The following is a 12264-nucleotide window of genomic DNA, read 5'->3' on the forward strand; positions in this document are numbered from 1 at the left end:
TGGCTGTTGTCACCTATTGGCGTCTCTTCATGCTGCTCAATCTCTGGCAGTCACCCTTTTCAACCCCTTATCCCTGAGGTCACACTCTGACTTGTCTCAGATCTCTTTTTGTCTCCCTTTTGCAACCCAACCTTTGATGCTGACATTCATACTTCTCACCTTCCACATCAAAACATGATCCATCCTCTCAACTTGTCAAAACCATCTCAACCATCCATCACAAGAGCGATACATTTCAGTCCCATTCTTCCTCCCAACTCTTCAGTCGTAATCCTAGCCCCCCCAGGCCTTGCATTCAGGGATGCACTACACATCCATCTAATCATTATCATTTCTGTGTGTTTGAGCCCATGAACATCCTCTTCCTGTACTGCCCAGTTCTTACCTCAGTACATCATTACACTACACTCCAAACACATGCCTCTTACAAAGATCCCCTAGCATGGAGAAAGAGCCCTCTCAGTGTTAGGAGAGGCGACAGCTCCCTGAGCTTCCTCTAACCACTCCTTACCCTAGCCACAGACTAGCTCCAGACCCACCCCCAGCACACAACATATCCCCCCAATAACAAACTTCTAACACTCAAGAGACTCTCCAGTAAGATTAATCCTTTCACGCCTGACAATCTCTACATGCTCTCTCTGACACACCGCACATATGAAATCAGCATTATTTCGCTGTCTGTCTCTCATACCACTACATATCTTATGCACCCACTTGTCACAAACACAGTACAAGATGGAGTAACTTCCCTCACCCTTGTGGCAAACTGTACATGGCCACATTCCCTCTGCTTTGGCAGTACCGCTACCAGCGCAAGATATGATCACTTTTGTTTTATTTACATTTACTCTCAAACCTTTGTTCCCCATTCCATCTCTTCATTTCGTAAATCTTTCATCCACCTCCCTTTCAGTTCTCTGCAGTCAACACCAAATTATCAGCATTCAACATCTTTCATGGGAGGCCATTTCTGAAGTCATGTGAGAAAGCTTCAAGCACTACGACAAACAAGAAGGTACTTAAGACTGACCCCTGATGCACACCAACATTCACAGAAATTTCATCACTCAAATCTCCAATCACTCTCACCTGGGTATGAGCACCCACATACATAGCCATAACCACTCTAACCAACCACTCCTCAAGGACCTGGAGCAGTGGCATCTTCATCGTGGGTCTACCCCCCAGAGGCTGTTGAAGAGAAGAGGAGGACAGCATGGGGGCCAAACCACTGCAAAGCCCCCTGGCCATCACGGGGCTCGAGTACCTGGGAGTGGCTTCGGTCGCCCGGGCAAGTAGCTTAAGAGGGCTGGATGACTCCGTCGCTGATGCCTGTCCAGGATGCAACACAGCACCCCATACTATTAAGCACATTATGGAAGACTGCATTGCACACAAACACCTACGCCAACAACACAACATACACTCTTTGAGAACTCTGTGGGAAAGCCCGGTCTGAGCGGTCTTGGCCATGGCCTTCCTAAGGGACTCGGGGCTGTTCGGCCAGACTGCCTAAGGAACAACTACTACTACTACTACTACTACTACCACTCCTCAATCCTAGGCTTTCACCTTGCCCACTTCACCTCCAGAGGGACTCTGTTGGAGGTCTTCGCGAAATCAACAAAGTACAGCTTCCTTTTCTTACCTATATAATCTTCCTGAAGCTGTTGGACAGCAAATGTGGTATGAGTGGTCCCTTTGTCTGGCATAAACCCAAACTGAATCTCATCAGTATTAACTCTTTTCCTTATCATACCTTCTAGGACTATCCATTACCTTCGTTATCTGGTCCAAAGTTTTTTGCATCTATAATTTCCTCATCCTTCTCCTTATACACAGAACAAAAAAACAGCGTACCCAATGAAATGTATCATACAATCATTTACTTATCATTCAACTCTTTGAATATCTTTGCATTTCTTGGCTCCACCTCACAAGCAAAGTGATAGTTATTAAGACACTGTAGTAGTTTTAGTAGTAGTAGTTGTTCCCTAGTCAGTCTGGCCAAAGAGTCCCAGGTTCCTGAGGAAGGCCATGGCCGAGACTGGGCTTGGAGCTCTCAAGGAGTGTATGTTGTTTTGTTGGCGCAGGTGATTGTGTGCAATGCAGTCTTCCATAATGTGCTTAATATTATGGGATGCTGTGTTGCATCCTGGACAAGCATCAGCAACAGAGTCATCCAGCCTCTTCTGATAACTCAACAGGGCTGGATGATGCCCACATCTCAGCCTGGGCAGGTGGACCCTGTCCTCATGAGGGAGATAGGATTCAGAAGGGTGGATATCAGGAGTCCGTGCATGCAGCTGTGTGTCGTCTTTAAGTGACTGAATGGAGCAGCGAGTGATTTGAGTATGGACATGCTTCTGGAAGCTCGTCTGAGGTGGGTTAGGGGGGAGAGATGACAGTATTTGTGTACGATATCGTGTGCCGAGTGTTGTTTTGCTGTTCCTCGGTGTGTGTGGATGTGCTGCCATGTAGTGTAGTGGATGTTGTGGGTATGTGGAGGCTGCAGCGAGAATCAGGGTGCCTCTCACGTCTAGGTGATCCTTGACTTTGAGGACTTTGGTTTCTTGGTGTAGGTGGTCCGTGGGTGTAGTAGCTGTCCAACCTGTGATTATTTTTAGGACCTTGTTTTGTATGGTATGTAGTGAGCTGTAGTGTGTTTTAGTGACGTTCAAAGCCCAAGCAGGGCTTGCATAATTCATCACTGAACGTATACATTGTTTGTATCCTGTGACCTTAAGGCATTGGATCTTGGTGTTAATTTATCTTTAATGTTTGCAATCTGTTATTTAAATGATATTGATGTACTGTATGTTACACCAAGGAGAGTGTGTGTGTGTGTGTGTAATTCACCGGGTCGGTCAGGATCACTTGATGGTCGCGATCGTCAGCTTTTACCCTCCCGGAAGGGAGCTGAGAGCTCATATAGTCCGATCTAAGGGCAAGGCTGTGACCTTCACACACGCACACACCCGTCCCCTTGCTCGAGGGGGACAGTAACCACCCACTTCGTCAGTGAAACTTTTCACAACCTGAGCGAGGCGCGAACTCCCGTCTACCAGATGGCAAGCGAGAACGTTACCACTGCACCAGCGTGTGTGTGTGTGTGTGTGTGTGTGTGTGGAGGGGGGGGGGGTTGTTTATGGTGAGGTGTGGAATGTGACTGTGTTCTGCTATCCAGTTTGTGAGAAGGGTCACTGTAGATTTGGCTGGGGCTATTTTGAGCCTGTTTGTGTTGAACCATTCGTGTAGTGTGTTGAGGTAAGGTTGGAGGATGTGTGCAGTTGTGTTTGTGTTTTGGTGTGTACATGTAAGTGCTATGTCGTCTGCATAGGAAGCTATGTGTATTTGTGGTGTGTGGGGTGTGGTTATGTCTTGCATGTACAAGTTAAAGAGAGTAGGGGACAAAACAGATCTTTGGGGGACGCTGTGAAGCTTCAGATGTTCGATGACTGACTGGCAAATGTTACATGTGCACATCTGCCTGCTAAATAGTTTGCCAGCCATCTTTTTGTGTTATTGTGCATGTTTGTGTTGAATATTTTGTTTGTGAGGTTGTGACAGGGGATGGCATCAAAAATTTTGCTAATGTTTAGTGTGACTAGGAATGTTCTGTGTGGTGACCTAGCTGAATTGATGCCATCAAAAACTCTCTGTGTAAGGTCTGTAAGAAGAGTGTTTGTGGAGTGTAGTGGCCTAAAACCATGTTGTGATGGGACTAGGGGAGTGTGAGGTGTAACTAGTTGTAATATCCGTTGTTCAGTGACTTTGGAGGGGGTGCAGAGGAGTGTGATGGGGCAGTGTGAGGAAGGTAATGTGGGGTCTTTTGTTGGGTTTGGGGATAGTAATGATAGTGTCATGCTTCCAGATATTGGGTATTATGCTGTGTGAGTAGCTGTAGTAGTAGTAGTAGTAATAGTTGTTCCCTAGGTGGTCTGGCCGAATAGCCCCGAGTCCCTTAGGAAGGCCATGGCCGAGATTGGGCTTTCCCACAGAGCTCTCAAATAGTGTATGTTGTGTTGTTGGCATAGGTGATTGTGTGCAATGCAGTCTTCCATAATGTGCTTAATAGTATGGGGTGCTGTGTTACATCCTGGAAAGGCATCGGGACGGAGTCATCCAGCCTCTTCTGGTAGCTTAAGAGGGCTGGATGGTGCCCACATCTCAGCCTGGCCAGGTGGACCCTGTCCTCATGAGGGCAATAGGATTCAGAAGGGTGGATGTCAGGAGGCCGTGCATGCAGTTGTGTGTTGTCTTTAAGCGACTGAATGGAGCGGCGAGTGATTTAAGTGTGGATATACTTCTGGAAGCTGGTCTGAGGTGGGCAAGGGGGGAGAGATGACAGTATTTGTGTATGATATTGTGTGCTGGGTGTTGTTTTGATGTTCCTTCGTGTGGGTGATGTCTAGGAGTGTTCTGTGTGGTGGCCTAGCTGAATTCATGCCATCGAAAACTCTCTGTTTAAGGACTGTAAGAAGGGTGTTTGTGGAGTGTAGTGGCCTAAAGCCTTGTTGTGATTGGGCTAGGGGAATGTGAGGTGTGACTAGTTGTAGTACCAGTCATTCAGTGACTTAAGAGGAGTGTGATGGGGCGGTGTTAGGAAGGTAACGTGGGGTCTTTGTTGGGTTTAGGGATAGTGATGATAATGCCATGCTTCCAGATGTTGGGTATTATGTTGTGTGAGTAGCTGTAGTCTGATATGTTGGTAAGTGCTTGTATGCCTTGTGGTCCAAGGTGTTTAAGGTGAATGTTGCTTGTTGTCTGGTCCACAGGGAGATGAGTGCTAAAGGTTGCTAATGATGTGCTTCGTCTGGTTGTAAGTGAAAGGTGCATAATCTGGGTCTGTGGGGAACTGTCTTTTACGTCGGATGATACGTTGGTCTTCGGGATGGGGGTTTAGATGGCTGACTTGTGAAAAGTGATTGATGAGAGTGTTTGCTTGTTGTTTGTTTGAAAGTATGGTGTCTGTTGTTGTGATGTCAGCATGTGTGTAGTGTTGCTGTTGGAGAGTGTGTTGCTGTTTAGTGTTTTGTAGAGTTTACTGGTGTTTGTTTTGTGGTCAAGTGTTTGGAGATAATTATTCCAGTTTAGTGTTTGCTGTTCTGATATTGTTTATTTGGGTGTTGAGTTCTTGTATTTGTGTACAGTGTCTTGTGTATGAGGTGTTGGGGAGTGTCGCAGTGTGTCCTGTTGAGTGATGAGGCCTTGAATTTCTGGTGTGAAGTTGGGGTTGTCTCTCTTTCTGTTGCCTCTAGGGATGTGTCTTTTGTCTGCATTTTGTATAAATGTATTGAAAGTATGCTCAGAAATGTTTATGTTTGTGATCGGTGTACTATTTAGTGTTTCGAAATGTTGTTCTGTTTCATTTGCAAAGGCCTCCCAGTTGGCTCTCTTACAATTATTGCATGTGTGTCTGTGGCCAGCTGGGGTGATTCTCGTTTTGGTAGTAATGATGATTGGGAGGTGATCATAACCTAGGGTTTTGACCAGTCTCCAGGATGTGGTGGGGACGAGGTTTGAGGAGGAGAAGGTGATGTCTGGGGATGATAGAAGGAAGAGGGCTTGGTGTGGGATATGGGTACGTTGATCTAGACTGTTCAGTACGGAAAGATGATCTGTCTGTGATTGTAGTACCAGCCCTCTGTCTGTGTCAGGGTTGTTGACACGTCAGCCTGACAACTTGGCGTTGAAATCACCACCCAGGATGATGTTGGGTATGTTAGTGATGTGGTGTATCTGTGGAGTGTAACTGTGTGGTACTGTGGGGAATGACTGGGTGGAAATGTATGTGTTGGTGATTGTTGTGTGATTTGTTACCAGTGTGTATTTTAATTGACTGAATTTCTGTCGTGGTGTCATCTGGGAGGAGAAGTGACTTTGTGTGTGCACTAGTATCTGAAAAGTTGATGGATTTGTGTACCAGGGTGATGAGTCCACTGCCACCGCCATCAGCCCAGTCTTATCTAATGATGGTGAAATTATGAAATGTAGGTGTTTTTTGTGTTCTGCGTAGTTTTGTTTCTTGTAAGATGGCAATGTACAGTATATGTTTTGGTGTTTGATGAATTGTGTGAGTTCTTGTTTTTTGGTGTTTATGCCATTTATGTTGATTTGAAGAATGTTTATGTTAAGTGTACAGTATGTGTTGGGTGCTGCAGCATGGGGGAGGAGGTGGAGTATGGGTGGAGGGCTTGCTCCAGCTTCAGCGTCACGTTGGGGAAGCTTGCCGGGCTCCGGAAGTGTGTGGTCTGGAACTCCTTCTGCTTTGCCATACTGCCTCTAGCAAGCTTGGGGGTGCTGCATCTAGCATGCACATTGGAGCTCCTTCTGTGTTGCTTAGCCACCTCTAGCAATCACACTGGAACACTAGAACTCTTTCTGCATTGCCAAGCCGCATCTAGCAAGCCCAGTTGTGCTGCCTCTAGCAAGTACTTAGTTGACGAGCCCTCATCACTGCTGGTACTGGTGGCTTGATTGACGATAGGAGCGGTGTGGCGGTTTTGGGGTAGAGGGACTTCCAGCCACAGGGCACACCAACTCCCTGTGTCCTTCTTGGGCAGACATTCATATCCCCACGATTCAGGGGTGGCTTCTGGGAGCACACGTATTTTCTCCTGACCCCTTTTGAGCCGGAACTGCAGTAGATCTTTTGACCTGTCGTGTTGGGGCCCTGGGTGTTTAAGTTTCCATAAAAAATTATAAATGAGGATATTGATGTGTAATGTAGATCAGATTCAGACTCAACATTAAAATTCCTACTGCTCATTCAAAGCTCAAATTGCCTTATCTGAAGCAGTTTCGCATGCAACGTGTTCCTCACATTACAGAATATGCATATCATGAATCGTCTGGGGTAAAAACCTATCCTAGAATAGACAAAAATGCCTACTGATCACCCCCTCTGTGATGTGATCCTTGTCATCAAACTGGAGATATACCATTTGCAGTTTCATAATTCATGCACTACCACTTTCTTGTGTCATTGATGTGGTTAACATTATAGCAGTACTGTACTAGGATAAACAGTGTATATGCTTTACATGTGTTGTTCATGGGGTGTTGTATAAACTGGACAATTAGGCCACCTCCTCTTGAGGACCTGGTGTGATCGTTCAGGCCATCCAGCTGTCCCCTAGCCTCAGGAGGTACCCTTAGTGATGGTTTAGACCAGCAAAGGACGTACTTCAGGTGGGTGGTAGAGCTTTTTTGGGGTTAGTTTTATTTTTTAATCAAAGGCACCCTCCCTACTCCCTCTGAACCCGTGTTATATCGATCTCATTATAAGACAAATCATCATGCGACAAGTTTTCACTTGACGTAACCCTATAGTACAGCAAGTCATGGCTTTAACAGGATGATGTGGAGCCTACTAAGGTGCCCGTTGAACCATTAGCTCCCACAGTTCCTGGGCGAGGGGCTTTGCTGGTAGGGTACTGAGTGTAACACCCTCCACCTATTGGCTCATAGTCCCAAAGCTCATAGTTCCTTAGCCTGGGGTTCCCTTCTTTATTAAATTCTTAAAATGCCCAGCTCCATCTTCTATTGAGGACACTGGGCACAAATGGGTTAAAGAAACTGATAGATTTGGCAGTGTTTAATCCATTAGCTCCCGCAGGTCCTGGGCGAGGGACTTTGTTGGAAGGGTACTAAGTGTACTGACCTCCATCTATTGGCTCATAGTTGTAAATGCCCAGCTATGTTCTGTATTAAGGACACTAGGTGCAAATGGGTTAACTGGGTGGAGTGACACAAATGCAGCATCCTTCCAGGAACCAATCCTCCATACTCCTTCTCAAGCCTCACTGTACACTCCAGTGGAACTTCAGTTCACTGAAAGGGATGCCCAGGCAGGGGCAATTGCTTGCTCGAGCTGATGGGTCTGCTTGGCCAGAAAGACAAGGGTTACTCTACTGCTACTATCTTCTTCCACATCGTTTTGTTTTTAAAGGCTCCAACATGTTTGCATGTGTCGGCCTTGGTCACCTAATGGCGGCTCTCCACGATCACATAGTCATTTTCCAAAATTATCCTCAGTCTCACTTTCACAAACTTCTTTGGTAATATGTATGTTAAATCTCAGTATGCTCACATCTCACTGTATTTCTCTGTCCATTCACCCACAGCACTTTCAATCCAAATCTCTTGTAAATTTCTATTCATACATCCTGTTTATGCCAGCAGCTATTCTGAGGAACTTTATTTCTACAGCCTGAAATCCAGAGATCATTCACTGCCCAATTTTCACTTCCATATGAGTGCTGGAAGCAGCTTACAAAGATCATTGCACTTCTACACTATCCCTCCATCTCTTCAAGAAGCTGTACACTGTACTGCAAAGTTTACCGACTACTCTTCTATTTCAGAAGTGATTTTGACCATACTTGTACAATAAGGTTTCAAGATACCTAAAAATATCCACCTTTTCAAGCAACTCATCACTCATCAATGCTCTGCATTTCCTTATATTTCCATTCTGTCCTATATTGTGAAATAAAATTCTACATATTCCTTCTTCTCAGTTATTTGCATTCATTTTGAATTTCCCTGTATACACCCTTCAAACTCACAATATTCTGCAGACCCCCCTTATTTCCTACCTGCAGCATTGCATTGCCAGCATACAGGCATGTCCAGAATTTCCATATACTTCCCTGTAATTTTAAGTTAATTCCTATGCCTGCTGTCATCATTTTGAATTTCGCTGCTTCATCCACATACAAACTGAATAACCAAGACCTGCATATGTGCATATGTTCCAGTTTCACAGAATTTCTCTCTCATACTTTATATATATATTCATTCATTCATTGCCAGATGCCATGTATCCCAAACGGGGTGGCCAAGGGCTTAGAGTTAATTGTTTTACAGGGAGGGGCACTAATCCTCCACCAACCCCACTTGACATGTAGGAAGAACGATCCAACAGCATCTGGTGTTCCCAGGCGGTCACCCATCCAAGTACTAACCAGACCCAACGTTGCTTAACTTCCCTGATCGGACGGGAAGCGGTATATATACAGTGGGCCCTTGTTATCCGCGAGGTTTAGGTTCCAGAGACACCGGCGGAAGGCAAATTCCGCAGATACTTATCATCACAAAATGGCATATTATTTCCCCATAAGCTAAGCACATCCCTGAAAAAATAAAAACATACTTTAAAATATTACAAATACATGTTAACACTCACCTGTGCATTCTCTTAATGACGACGATTGCTGTATGATGATGATGATTGCTGTATAAATGACGATGATTGCTGTATGATGATGATCATTGCTGTATGATGACGACAATGATTGTACTGCAGTTCCTCCAGTGCTAATGTGGTGAAGCAACGAGATGTGTGGCGGCCTTGTAGGTAAGTTGTGAGTCTAGTCTGACCCTTTTCTCTGCCAATGATAACACCTTGCACTCTCTCTTTGGCTTAGAAGGATTGCTTTTATCCTTTACTTGTTTCTTGGGAGCCATTTTTTACTTACACAATGAAAGTACAGCAGAGCTGTAAACACGAGAAGGGTGACAATGACGTACATACCGAACTGACTACTGTTTACAATAAGACTAGTGGAGTGGTGGGAATGCCCATGGGTGTGGGTACACTAACTGTAGCAACAAAAGAAGTGAGCATTGTGTGGCAATTTCAAATTAAGTTACAGGGTATTGTACAGTATTAAAATAAGTCTGATCTGCAGAAACTTAAATCCACAGATAAAAAGGGTCTACTGTATATATACATACATATCTATCGATCTATCTATCTATATATATAGGGTGCTCACCATCCACTCACTCTATGTAGTGCGGCTCTTGGGTGTCTGCTCTTTCTTCTCCTCCTTCCTTATGTACAGTACTCCCTTCCTCTTCTGTCTTTCTTTACTTTCATTCTTTCCTCTTCCTTCTGCCTATGGGTGACTTTACACTCCCTCTTCTGTCTTTCTTTCCTCTTGCACCATGGATGAACGATTATATACGGCAGGCTATGAGCGTTAGAAATGATACTCATAAAAAAATTAAATCTGATCGACATAATATAGCTCTCTATGAACAATATAAACAAGAAAAGAAGCTTGTTAAAGCTCTCATTACAGAGGGGAAAGCAGACTACTATCGCAGTCGGTTATGTAATAGCAGAGGAAGTACTTCAGCGACGTGGAAAATAATGAGAAATTATCCCAAACTGTAAAATTAACTCGGACGGTTACAACTGTGATAATAAGAATAAAGCTGACAAATTCAATTTTCATTTTGCAAATGTCGGTAAGAAGACGTATGAAAGAACACAAGAAGTCCTCCATGGTGAAAACGTGTCAGGTTCTATCAATTCTCCAAATATAATCTCAAGTGAATGTAATCTTTTTAGACCTCATCCTGTAGATACCGACACTATCATTCTTACGATAAAAGGCTTAAATGAAACTCGTTCTGTGGGCTCGGATGGCATTTCACTGAGATTTGTTAAGGACGCACTCTGTGTTATAGCTTTTTACTTAACCTGTATTATCAATACTTCTATCGCAACAGGCATTTTTCCTACAGCCTGGAAACATGCATTGGTACTTCCTCTCTATAAAAGTGGTGATGTAAATGATGTAAGCAATTACAGACCAATCTCACTATTGCCCATTGTCACTAAAATACTCGAAAAGGTTGTTACCAATCGGCTCATACACTTCTTGGAATCTAACAAATCACTGTCTAATACCCAACATGGATTTCGTCCTAGATTATCCACCGAGACCGCTCTTACTGTCATAACAGATAAAATATATAATAACATGGACTCTAAGCAAGTTACACTGTTAACCTTGTGTGACCTCTCCAAAGCTTTCGATAGTATTAGTCCCAACATTCTTTTAAGTAAATGTGCTAAGCTTAATATTGACTGCTTCTGGTTCAAAAGTTACCTAGAAAATAGGACTCAGTCTGTCCGCCTGAGCAACACTATATCTGATAAACTGAATGTAGCTTACGGGGTCCCTCAAGGCTCAATCCTTGGTCCTGTCTTGTTTACCATCTATGTTAATGACCTTGCTGAGAGTATAAATGGATGTTCTTTGGTGCAATATGCTGATGATAACCAATTTCTCCATGCTGACACTATAAATAATCTCGAGGCTCTTATCTCCAAAACAGAAGGAACCTTACGGATTGCAAAACATTATTTTCTTAGAAATGGACTTATGCTAAATCCAAGAAAAACACAATGTATCTTCATAGGTAATAGACAACTTCTATCACATATTCCTCCTAACACTGTCATAAATTGTTCTGGCGAGCACATTTACCCGAGCACTAGTGTAAAAAATCTAGGTGTCTACATCGACAGATATATGCTTTTTGATGTGCATATTATTGAATTAAATAAGAAAGTCATGGGAACACTTATGTTCATAAATCAAATACAGTATGTGAAAACTTTGATAAGTCAACTCGAAAAATTGTTGTACAGCCTCTAGTTCTTAGCATAATAAATTACTGTATAGGTATATGGGGTACGACAAATGATACCTTACTTCACCAAGTTCAGAAATTACAAAATTTTGCAGCTAAAGTAGCTATTGGGGGAGCAAGAAAGAATGACCATGTAGCCCCCATCATAAAGGAATTAAAGTGGTTAAAGATTAAAGATAAACATATTTTTGACAGATGTACCACTGTTTATATGGCTGTCAATGGTTTTTATCCAGATTGGTATCTAAAGTTATCCACTGTCACTGAAAACACAGCCAGTACAACAAGACAGCGAAATAACCTTTTGTGCCTAGAGCCAGAACTAACTCTGGTGCCAGAGCCATCACCATACTAGGACCCAATCTGTGGAATAATTTACCTACTGATATCACTAATTCCGGAAGCTTACATGTTTTTAAATCTAAACTTAGGAAGTTAATTTTAAGTGATTTGTAGTTGATATTATCATGTATCGAATATGACATGACTATTTTTGTCTGTGACTTTGTATACTGATTTGTAAGAATAACCATATTTTATGGAAATAAATTATTTGAATTTGAACTTTGAACTTCTGCCTATGGGTGACTCTACAGTGAGTGACAAGCCAAATGGTTTCCTGTACACCAGGAAACCATTTGCTATGCTGGGTGGTAACCATATAACCAAATTATGGCGCCTGGTGATTTAGTGGGTAATTACGGTGCTCCAATCGGATTGAGCCGGTGAAGGTTTATATCCAATGGGTGGCTGGGGTTTATTGCTCAATTTATGCCACTTGCGGATGAGTGAGGCTGGTCACTC

General features: G+C 43.5%; 1 pseudogene; it reads right to left on the reverse strand.

The window, feature by feature from the left end:
• Positions 1-8926: 8926 nt before the first annotated feature.
• On the reverse strand, positions 8927-9041 carry LOC145402478 (5S ribosomal RNA; annotated as a pseudogene).
• Between the last annotated feature and the right edge of the window lie 3223 nt (positions 9042-12264).

Source organism: Coenobita brevimanus, chromosome 57, assembly GCF_032717465.1.
Source record: "Coenobita brevimanus isolate Jiangsu-jjx chromosome 57, ASM3271746v2, whole genome shotgun sequence".
In the NCBI taxonomy this organism is placed as follows: Eukaryota; Metazoa; Arthropoda; class Malacostraca; order Decapoda; family Coenobitidae; genus Coenobita; species Coenobita brevimanus.